Source organism: Neoarius graeffei, chromosome 5 (assembly GCF_027579695.1).
Source record: "Neoarius graeffei isolate fNeoGra1 chromosome 5, fNeoGra1.pri, whole genome shotgun sequence".
NCBI lineage: Eukaryota > Metazoa > Chordata > Actinopteri > Siluriformes > Ariidae > Neoarius > Neoarius graeffei.
This window is the reverse complement of record NC_083573.1, coordinates 53287286-53298233: the sequence shown is the minus strand read 5'-3', so window position 1 is coordinate 53298233 and position 10948 is coordinate 53287286. Positions and strand designations below refer to the sequence as shown.

At 40.0% G+C, this 10948-nt stretch overlaps 1 protein-coding gene across 2 annotated transcripts in view; it reads left to right on the top strand.

Moving 5' to 3' along the window:
• Nucleotides 1-10948, top strand: part of dpyda.1 (dihydropyrimidine dehydrogenase a, tandem duplicate 1) — a 326140-nt gene that overhangs the window by 295528 nt on the left and 19664 nt on the right. The window lies entirely within an intron of this gene.

Sequence of the window (10948 nt, the reverse complement as noted above, 5' to 3'; positions counted from 1 at the left end):
ATTTTTAATTGGAAAATGTGGAGTTAAATGAATATCTTGAAACATTAATAGTCCAGGGAAGATTGGAAAGTGTTTTCAAACTCTCTGTATCCTCAGTGGGTTGTGTCTAGGGAGTAATCAGTTAGAGAATCTGCATGCAAATTGAATCAATGTGAATAAATGCATCCACTATTTTTAAAATATAATTTAATGTTTCAGTGATGCCTCTCTGTCATCAACCTGTTAAGTCTCAACACTTGGGATCTGAGAGCCTTTTTTGCAATTCATCCAGAGACTTCTCTTATGAATTAATAAGAAAATGTAATTAAAGAATAAAAAATGGGCTCTTGATCGAATCATAATGCCTTCAGTTACAAATTCACTGCCTTGAAAGTATTTAATTTGTATTTCATCTTGCAAAATATGGCTTGCTTTCTTTTTTGACCAATTTTTGTTTGTCAGTGATGAAAGCAAATATATTCTTGTTTAAGTTTTTAGCTGAGGATTAGTGATGTGAATTCTGAGTTGGATTAGGATGTAACTTGGAAGTCTGCAATTTGTTTAGAAGATGTGGCACTTATTTGGTGATGCCTCAAAGGCCCATGGCTTTGTGAAATTGCTACTGCAAAATAACCAACACAGACAGCAGTAGCCTTTTATCATAGCCAAAGACTAAAGCATTGCTTTTGATGGTAAAATCGCACACTGTCTTGGTTCTCTGCAGTGTTTTATCCTGGAGGATATTTTCACAAAAATATATCATTCCCACACATGCCTTTTGAATACTATATACAGTGGTGCTTGAAAGTTTGTGAACCCTTTAGAATTTTCTATATTTCTGTATTATATATTATATGACCTAAAACATCAGATTTTCACACAAGTCCTAAAAGTAGATAAAGAGAACCCAGTTAAACAAATGAGACAAAAATATTATACTTGGGCATTTATTTATTGAGGAAAATGATCCAATATTACATACCTGTGAGTGGCAAAGGTATGTGAACCTCAAGGATTAGCAATTAATTTGAAGGTGAAAATACAGTTAGGTGTTTTCAATCAATGGGATGACAATCAGGTGTGTGAGTGGGCACCCTGTTTTATTTAAAGAACAGGGATCTATCAAAGTCTGATCTTCACAACACATGTTTGTGGAAGTGTATCATGGCACGAACAAAGGAGATTTCTGAGGACCTCAGAAAAAGCATTGTTGATGCTCATCAGGCTGGAAAAGCTTACAAAACCATGTCTAAAGAGTTTGGACTCCACCAATCCACAGTGAGTGCGTTTACATGCACATAGAGAAAATCAAATTTCTGCCATAGCTCGACTGAAATCGAAGTTCTAAATGCCATGGATACACCTTAGCTCGGCTGAAATCGAAACGAACTGGATTTCTCGTACGCGACCTAGATTATGCGATTGTAGCCGAGCTACTTAGTGCATGTAACCCTATCGAGCTACGTAGTCGAGCTACTTACTTCCCTTCCGGAAGTGACGAGTGACGAGACCACAAGCGGGAAACACAACAGCCTCGGTCGGCATGACAACAGTAGTAGTAGCGAGCAGCAGAAGAGGTCAGGAGGAACAAGGAGACAAAAAACAAAAACAATTGAACTTTTTGTGTGTTTATTAAGACATAAGTTAAATTGTAAGCAAAAAATGGACTTTAGAAAAATATACAATTGTGCAAAATAAGTTGTCTTACAAAACAGTGGTCTGCGCAGGACAGTTTTTAGCCAACAGGTGGCAATGACATGTGTTGTGAATGTAAAGTGGAAATCACTCCTCTTCTTCATGACGACTAACGGAAGTGTACCAACACGATGGAGTGTGTAGCGCCACCTGTGGCTCGGGTGCACAATGTACCTCACACAATAGCTCAATTTCCTTGTGTGCATGTAGGATTGGATTTCTCTGGCACCCCTGCTGGGACCCTTAGCTCAATTACCGACAGTAGCTCGATTTGGATGTGCATGTAAGCGCACTGACTACGTTTACATGCACATCCAAATCGAGCTGCTGTCGGTAATCGAGCTGAAGGCCCCAGCAGGGTGCCAGAGAAATCCAATCCTACATGCACACAACTGAAATCGGGCTATTGTGTGAGGTGCATTGTGCACCCGAGCCACAGGTGGCGCAACACACCCCATCGTGTTGGTACACTTCCGGTTGTCGTCATGAAGAAGAGCTATTCAAGAGTGTAAACAAAGTTATCAGTTCCGTGTTCTCCATTGCACGTTTTTCTCCCGTCCATGAATTTTAATATATTCAACTCCTTAAGCTGAATGAGCATGAACTCTCTCCTCACTGCTCCAGAAGTGCACGTTTCTGCTTGCCTGTGGCAGTGGGGGCGTGGTCAAGCGCCGGTCTGTGACAGGAGGGCGGAGCCAGGGAAGGTGAGTGGCAGAATCACTACACCTGACGGTAATTAACCTGTGTTTGTGTGTCTTCCCAGTAACCGCACGCTATTTAAGGAGGCAGAGGGAGAGCAGAGGGGACAGCTCATCCCGGGACTAGAACACAGCGCGCGCGTGCGTGTGTGTGTGTGCGCGCGCGCTTCTCTCAAGAATAAAAGTAGGCTGTTAAACTGAAAAGTCTGACAATAAAAAGCCTATTAGTACCAGAAGCTTTGTCCTGCCGTCCTCTGTGCTCCACCCACACTTCAGAGAGCTCAACATCGCCATTTTCTCTTCTCCGTTTGTTCCTCCTGACCTCTTCTGCTGCTCGCTACTACTGTTGTCATGCCGACCGAGGCTGTTGTGTTTCCCGCTTGTGGTCTCGTCACTCATCACTTCCGGAAGTAGCTCGACAAGTAGCTCGATAGGGTATACATGCACAAAGTAGCTCGGCAGAAATCGCATAAACTAGGTCGTGTAGCTCGATTCCGAGAAATCAAGTTCGGTTCAATTTCAGCCAAATTAAGGTGTATACATGGCATTTTGAACTTCGATTTCAGTCGAGCAATGGCAGAAATTCGATTCTCTCTATGTGCATGTAAACGTAGTGACTGACTGAGACAGATTGTGTACAAATGGAGGAAATTCAAGACCATTGTTACCCTCCCCAGAAGTGGTCGACCAACAAAGATCACTCCAAGAGCAAGGCGTGTAATAGTCGGCGAGGTCACAAAGGACCTCAGGGTAACTTCTAAGCAACTGAAGGCCTCTCTCACATTGGCTAATGTTAATGTTGATGAGTCCACCATCAGGAGAACACTGAACAACAATGGTGTGCATGGCAGGGTTGCAAGGAGAAAGCCACTTCTCTCCAAAAAGAACATTGCTGCTCGTCTGCAGTTTGCTAAAGATCACGTGGACAAGCCAGAAGGCTATTGGAAAAATGTTTTGTGGACGGATGAGACCAAAATAGTACTTTTTGGTTTAAATGAGAACCGTTATGTTTGGAGAAAGGAAAACACTGCATTCCAGCATAAGAACCTTATCCCATCTGTGAAACATGGTGGTGGTAGTATCATGGTTTGGGCCTGTTTTGCTGCATCTGGGCCAGGATGGCTTGCCATCATTAATGGAACAATGAATTCTGAATTATACCAGCGAATTCTAAAGGAAAATGTCAGGACATCTGTCCATGAACTGAATCTCAAGAGAAGGTGGGTCATGCAGCAAGACAACGACCCTCAGCACACAAGTCATTCTACCAAAGAATGGTTAAAGAAGAATAAAGTTAATGTTTTGGAATGGCCAAGTCAAAGTCCTGACCTTAATCCAATCAAAATGTTGTGGAAGGACCTGAAGCGAGCAGTTCATGTGAGGAAACCCACCAACATCCCAGAGTTGAAACTGTTCTGTACGGAGGAATGGGCTAAAATTCCTCCAAGCCGGTGTGCAGGACTGATCAACAGTTACCGGAAACGTTTAGTTGCAGTTATTGCTGCACAAGGGGATCACACCAGATACTGAAAGCAAAGGTTCACATACTTTTGCCACTCACAGATATGTAATATTAGATCATTTTCCTCAATAAATAAATGACGAAGAATAATATTTTTGTCTTATTTCCCTTACAGAAAAAACACATGAATTTCCCATGTATTTCACATGTGATCACATGTTACCACATGTGGTAACATGTGGAATACATGGTATCAGATTTTGTAACGTGTTACCATGTAGAGCACATGTGGAAAACATGTTACCACATGTGTAAAACATTCCCACATGTGATTCACATAAAATTGGGCCAAAACCACATGTTTCCCATGTGCAAATAACGTGTTTCCCATGTGCAAAACACATTTTCCACATATTTCACATGTGAATCACATGTGAAGTTCATGTGGTTTTTCTGTAAGGGTTGTTTAAGTGGGTTCTCTTTATTTACTTTTAGGACTTGTGTGAAAATCTGATGATGTTTTAGCTCATATTTATGCAGAAATATAGAAAATTCTAAAGGGTTCACAAACTTTCAAGCACCACTGTAAATAGGAAGCAAGACATTTATTACCTCCGCCAAGGAGGTTATGTTTTCAGTTTGTTTGTTTGTTTGTTGGTTTGTCTGTTAGCAACATTACAGAAAAAGTTATGAACGGATTGCTCTGAAATTTTTTCCAGAGTTGTGACTGGGCACAAGTAACAATCCATTACATTTTGGCGGTAATCCGGATCACCTTCTGGATCCCGGATTTTTTTTAAGGATTCTTGGCGGAGGTCTGCGCTCTCCGAGTGCTTTTCTAGTTGAAAAATAGTACAACCCCAATTCCAAAAAAGTTGGGATGTTGTGTAAACTGTAAATAAAAACAGAATGTGATAATTTGCAAATCATGGAAACTGTATATTTCATTGAAAATAGTACAAAGACAACATATCAAATGTTGAAACTGAGAAATTTTATTGTTTTTTGAAAAATATATGCTCATTTTGAATTTCATATCAGCAACACGTTTCAAAAAAGTTGGGACAGGGGCATGTTTACTACTGTATTGCATTACCTCTACTTTTAACAACACTCTGTAAACATTTGGGAACTGAGGAGACCAATTGCTATAGTTTTGAAAGAGAAATGTTATCCCATTCTTGCCTGATATACAATTTCAGTTGTTCAACAGTTCAGGGTCTCCTTTATCGTATTTTGCGCTTCATAATGTGCCAAATGTTTTAAATGGAAGACAGGTCTGGACTACAGGCAGGCCAGTTTAGCAACCGGACTCTTTTACTACGGAGCCATGCAGTTTTAATATGTGCAGAAAGTGGTTTGTAGGGCTGCTCGATATTGGAAAAAATCAATATCACGATTTTTTCAGTAAATATCGATATCGTGATTTTTAAAACGATATTTATACACCTTTTTTTAAAGCCCTGATCATCAACACCTGAGGCACCGGGCCACATTTTTATAGTACAGGCCTCATAGGCTACCTGTCAACCCTTCCCGTTGTACCCTGAAACGCCTTTTACTTAAACTATTTACTGTGCAAGCGCGTACTTTGCATAGGTCCTATAGCCTGCACAAGGCTCACGTTCTCCTCACTCAACATTTCCGATCACAGAGGATGGAGCCAGCGCTGGTATTACCAGTGATTACTGCGTAACGTCCACACTGGCTCGTAGCCAGCCAAGGATAAAATCTCTCTCTCACACACACACACACACACACTACAACGTAAGCTTGTGTGTTGTTAAGACACCAACATTAAACACGCACAATATAGAGACAAGTCCTTAAGAATTAACATACATGAAAATAGGCTTCTCTTCCTTCATCTTCCAAATGTGGACTCCGCTATCTTTTTGGCATGTCAGCATTGAAATACCATTTGCAGAGATATTTCACTCGCCATTAAGAAAAGTAAAAGCAACACATGATTAGGGCTACATGATTAGCAGGGGGACACCATTTTAAGCGCACGGAATTTTAAAAACAATGTAATTACATCTGAGTCCGTCTACATCGCGCAATAAACCCGTCCTTAGTAGAACCTACTTCAAAGCATGATGCTAGCTGCAGATGCACAAGTCAAAATCAAATGAACCCAACATGCCGCTGCGGGCAACATTAATAACCAAATTGCCTTACCTTAAAACGCTGCCTTGACCACAGGACGACTCGCAATTATTCCACTTAAATCCACACGGTTTAACACATCTAACACAGCTAGCAAGCTGGATATGTGCTAATATTGTTGTGCTTGTTTTCTTCCGTAGATGCCATTTTTACATTACCCAGTCCCACATCCAAAAATATGACGTAAATATATGTTAATTGTATTATTATAACTATTAGCAAGCAAATCAAACAACATATTAACAAATCAATATATCAAATCACCCGACACGTATGAAAACAGAAGAACTGATTTTTTTACTGTTGCGGAGATATCGTGGGAGTAGAATGGATGACGTATGCAAGGCTACAGTGTGCCTTAGGGGACAGAAGGGTTCGTTTTACCTTACTGTCACGTCAATGTTATTGTTGTTTTATTGCCATTGTAGAAATATTGTGCACGTCCCTTTCGACAAATGACAAAAAATCGTTTCATATCGATATTATGAATTTTGATATCGTTTGACACCAATATCGATATCGTGATAAAAATACAATATATTGCACAGCTCTAGTGGTTTGGCATTGTCTTTCTGAAAGAAGGAAGGCCTTCCCTGAAAAAGATTTTGTCTGGATGGCAGCATATTGCTCTGAAACGTGTATATATCCTTCAGCATTAATGATGCCTTCCCACATGTACGAGCTACCCATGTCATGTGCCCTAAAATGCACCCTCATACTATTGCAGATGCTGGATTTTTAACTGTGCACTGATAAGCTGGATGGGCCCTCTCCTCTTTAGCCTGGAGGACATGGTGTCTAAGATTTCTAAAAAGAATTTCTAATTTTGATTCATCAGACCTCGGGACAATTTTCCACGTCACCTCAATCTATTGTAAAAGAGCTCGGGCCCAAAGAAGGTGGTGGTGTTTCTGGATATTGTTTATATCTGGTTTTAACTTGCATTTCTGGATGCAGTTATGAACTGTTTTCACAGACGATGGTTTTCTGAAGTGTTCCTGAGCCCATACATTGATTTCCACTACAGACTTGTGTCTGCTTTTAATGCCGTGTCACCTGAGGGCCTGAAGATCACAGGCATCCAATGTCAGTTTTCAGCCTTGTCTCTTGCATACAGAGATTTCTCCAGATTTTCTTAATCTTTTCATGATATATACTGTGGATGATGATTCCCAAATTCTTTGCAATTTTACAATGAGGAACATTATTCTTAAATTATTGCACTGTTTGCCCACGCAGTCTTTCACAGAGCGCTGAACCCCTCCCCGTCTTTACTTCTGAGGGACTCAGCCTCTCTGGGATGCTCTTTTTATTGAGGTATTTCACCCACGTGACCAAGTCATGTGATGCTGCCATTTTGGACGGCACGGCTCAAATCAGTTTGAATGCGAGGAAGGCGACAAACGAAAAACATAAAAGAAAAAGGAGCGAGATGCAGAAAACACCTTCACTATCCAGCGACGTAGGGCATTTACAGGGTGAGCAGAGGGAGAGGTATTTGCAAAAATTGAGGTTAGCAGGCTTAGAGAATGATGTTTACCTGCTTCCACCAGGATTGTTCACTGACCCATCGCCATACACAGGTTTGGGCGATTAGAATAGAATATTGAATAGAATATTATTTTCCTTTTGATGAATAAAGTTTATAAATACTACTTATATCATGTCATAGCCGGAGCGCGCCAGCAAGCTCCCCCGGCGCGCCAGCGAGCTCCGGCGCCCGAGCGCGCCAGCGAGCTCCGGCACCCGAGCGCGCCAGCAAGCTCCCCGGCACACCAGCGAGCTCCCCGGCGCGCAAGCGAGCTCCCCGGTGCGCTAGCGAGCTCCCCGGCGCGCTAGCGAGCTCCGGCTATGACATGATATAAGTAGTATTTATAAACTTTATTCATCAAAAAGAAAATAATACATGACAAACAGGAGAACAAAATGTCTGCTACATGCAACCCTAGACAAATTAACACTGCCTTGTTTCACTGCTCAGATGGGTTAACAAACACTGACCCATTTACTTTTTGCTATATATTTTGTCAAAATTGCATTAACTGATAAACTAACCTGAAATGAAATGATCACTGCAAAGTCTGGAGTACTCTGTTAGCTCCCAATCCTGTCTCTTCACAGCTGTAATCCATTTGGCCCTCTTGTCTGGGTCAGTAGGAAACCGGTAAAAGGAGCGTCCTGCACGCTGTCCCTGTCTGTTGTGGCAGCCCACAGCACAACAAGCAAACACCATGGTTATTTATAGAGTGCTTACTGACAAATTAATCTATTCTAGGTGTCTGTAACACGTTTTTTTCCAAGCTGGTTCTCCCTCTCTGTCTGCAGCGTTAGTATGTAGCTTGCCGTCCAAAATGGCGGACACCGGGGCGTCATGTGACCCTGTGACGTCAGGTGAAATACCTCAATACCCAGTCATGTTACTGACCTGTTGCCAATTAACCAAATTGTTTTTTTTTAACATTACACAATTTTTTCAGTCTTTTGTTGCCCCTGTCCCAACTTTTCTGAAATGTGTTGCAGACATCAAATATAAAATGAGCATATAGTTTTCAAAAAACAATAAAATTTCTCAGTTTCAACATCTGATATGTTGTTTTTGTACTAATTTCGATGAAATATAGGGTTTCCATGATTTTGCAAATCTTCACATTCTGTTTTTATTTATGTTTTATACAGTGTCCCAACTCTTTTTGAAATTGGGGTTGTAGTACAAGAATACAGTGTAATTGTATATGATACAATCAGGAAGTCTTGTAATCTGAATTGAAGGAACATAGGAGGCTTGAATGGGAGAATCAACATTTTTCGGACAGTCAGTACTTACAGTTCACTGTTTTAATGTTAGAGACATTCATGCTATTGTTTGTAAGTAGTGATTGATACTACACTACATCAAACATATTCTTCTTCGAACAAACAATATAATGAAGTCCATTTATATCCTGTCTTGATTTTTTCAAAGAGCAAGGAGTTTTTTTTCACACACTGATTATTGAAGACCAGCTCTCTGGTCATACATCTGAGGCAGCTGTTCACCAAGACTCATGTTGATTGTCATTCTCTTCCATTGCACACAAGATGTTTTATGCTACATATATCTCGGCCTGTATGCTGGAAGAACAAATGTTATCCACTTGTCAATCAACAATTCTTTGTTGATTCTTTAACTAAAATGTTGCCATCAGCTTGTGGGGGATTTTTGAAATGTCCACTACTACATTGCCTTTCTATTAAATATCTGTTTATTTTTTGCAAAGAAGACAAGTCAACCAAGTACCAAATATCACAAAGCTATTATAAAGATTATTCGTCTTTAATAATAGCAACTCATTTTGATATTCTCCTGTCTTAATGAGATTGAAGGCAGCAGTGAGAGCAAAATGTCAGTGTTGTCGTTGGTAAGCCTTTTGGGGCAGTGGAGCAGTATTTCACTAACGACTGAATCAGTTTAATCTTAATGATCCACACTGTAATATCTCTCCATTTCAGTGCATGTAAACAGCTGTGAATTGCAATAAAGGAGTCATCATCAGGTAGCAAAAATGACTTGTAGCCCAGAAAACATTCATAATTCAGTTTGGAATGGCTATGTATCTCTGTAGAGAAGAAAAGATCAGAGAGGACAAAGCAAGCTTTTAACAAGCAGCATGTCCCACAGTTAAGATATTGATTGAAGAAGCACTACAAGCAGTGTTTCTATTGAGGAAAACAAAGGGAAAAGGTTATGCTTTCCCTTCAATTCACAAAATCTAGTAAATGGGTTGGGGGTCCAGCGGACTGGATTTTAGTGACAAAAGAAAGTAAAGAAATTTGTACCTTCACTAACTTTTAAAAATGTATTAATCTCTGTTCACTTCTGATGTCCAGTTGTGACACCACACAGCCAGGATCTTTTACCTGTGAAGCAATATAAAATAACAGTGGCTAATATCCTCTGACATAATGCTCTAATCAAAAGGACAAGAGCTTCATGCATAGTCATTTTAACATTTGGGTGCCAAACTGAATTAATCTCTGCCTCTTTTGGGAAGATGGTGTTCTGCTAAATGCCAGAATTTTATCACTGGAAATAAAAGAGCTGACAAAGAGAGAGCATGCGGAGGGATCTAAAAGCATCTGAGATCTCAGAAGGAGTTGAAATCAATGCACAGCCACAGTTTTCAGAGTGGATAAAAAGGACCTGCTGCCTCAATTGCTTGGAAACCTCTTAGAAATTCTCACTTTGATTTATTTCAGGAGTCAGCTGCATTAGGATTAAATGCTCTGTAGCAGGGTATCACACCTTTGATGTTCCCAACCAAATGAGGAGCACTAATGGACATATTTCTGCACTCGGTTCAACATGGCTCAGAGTTTACAGTTCCAGCCTTGAGAAGATCATATCTCTACCATTTGTCATAATGAATTCATTCATTCACTCATTCAACTCATTCGTGCATTTTAATGCTTAGTTCTTTAAATGAGTTTACAGTGCTTTTAACAGACTTTACCTTTTTTAGTACTAGATTTGTTCAACCTAAATATCAAAACTTTTACAAAAAATATCTTTCATAAATGTAGTCACATCCAAGCTCAAATACTCTAATCAGTCAAATGGTTATTTGGAGTGTTTGAAAAGCTTTTCTGTCATGTGCGTATGTGAAGTGTGTGACTCATTCCAGGGTTTCTACTGTTGTAATTATAGGCATGACTAAATTATATATTTGACATCATATTTGTTTGCATTAAATGAAGGTGAAATGTTATCAGATGAAATTTTTATGGGTGTTTCATGTAATCTTTCTTTGTATGTTGTGTTGTGTTGTGTTGTGTTGAGAGACAGACGGCTGGCACAGCAGACTAAAGTAACAAGTTTTATGCAAATCAGAATTCTAAAAAAATAATAATAATAAAAATCCTGTTTCCGCAAGCCATACATGGGCAGCTGGAATAAATGGCTCCATTA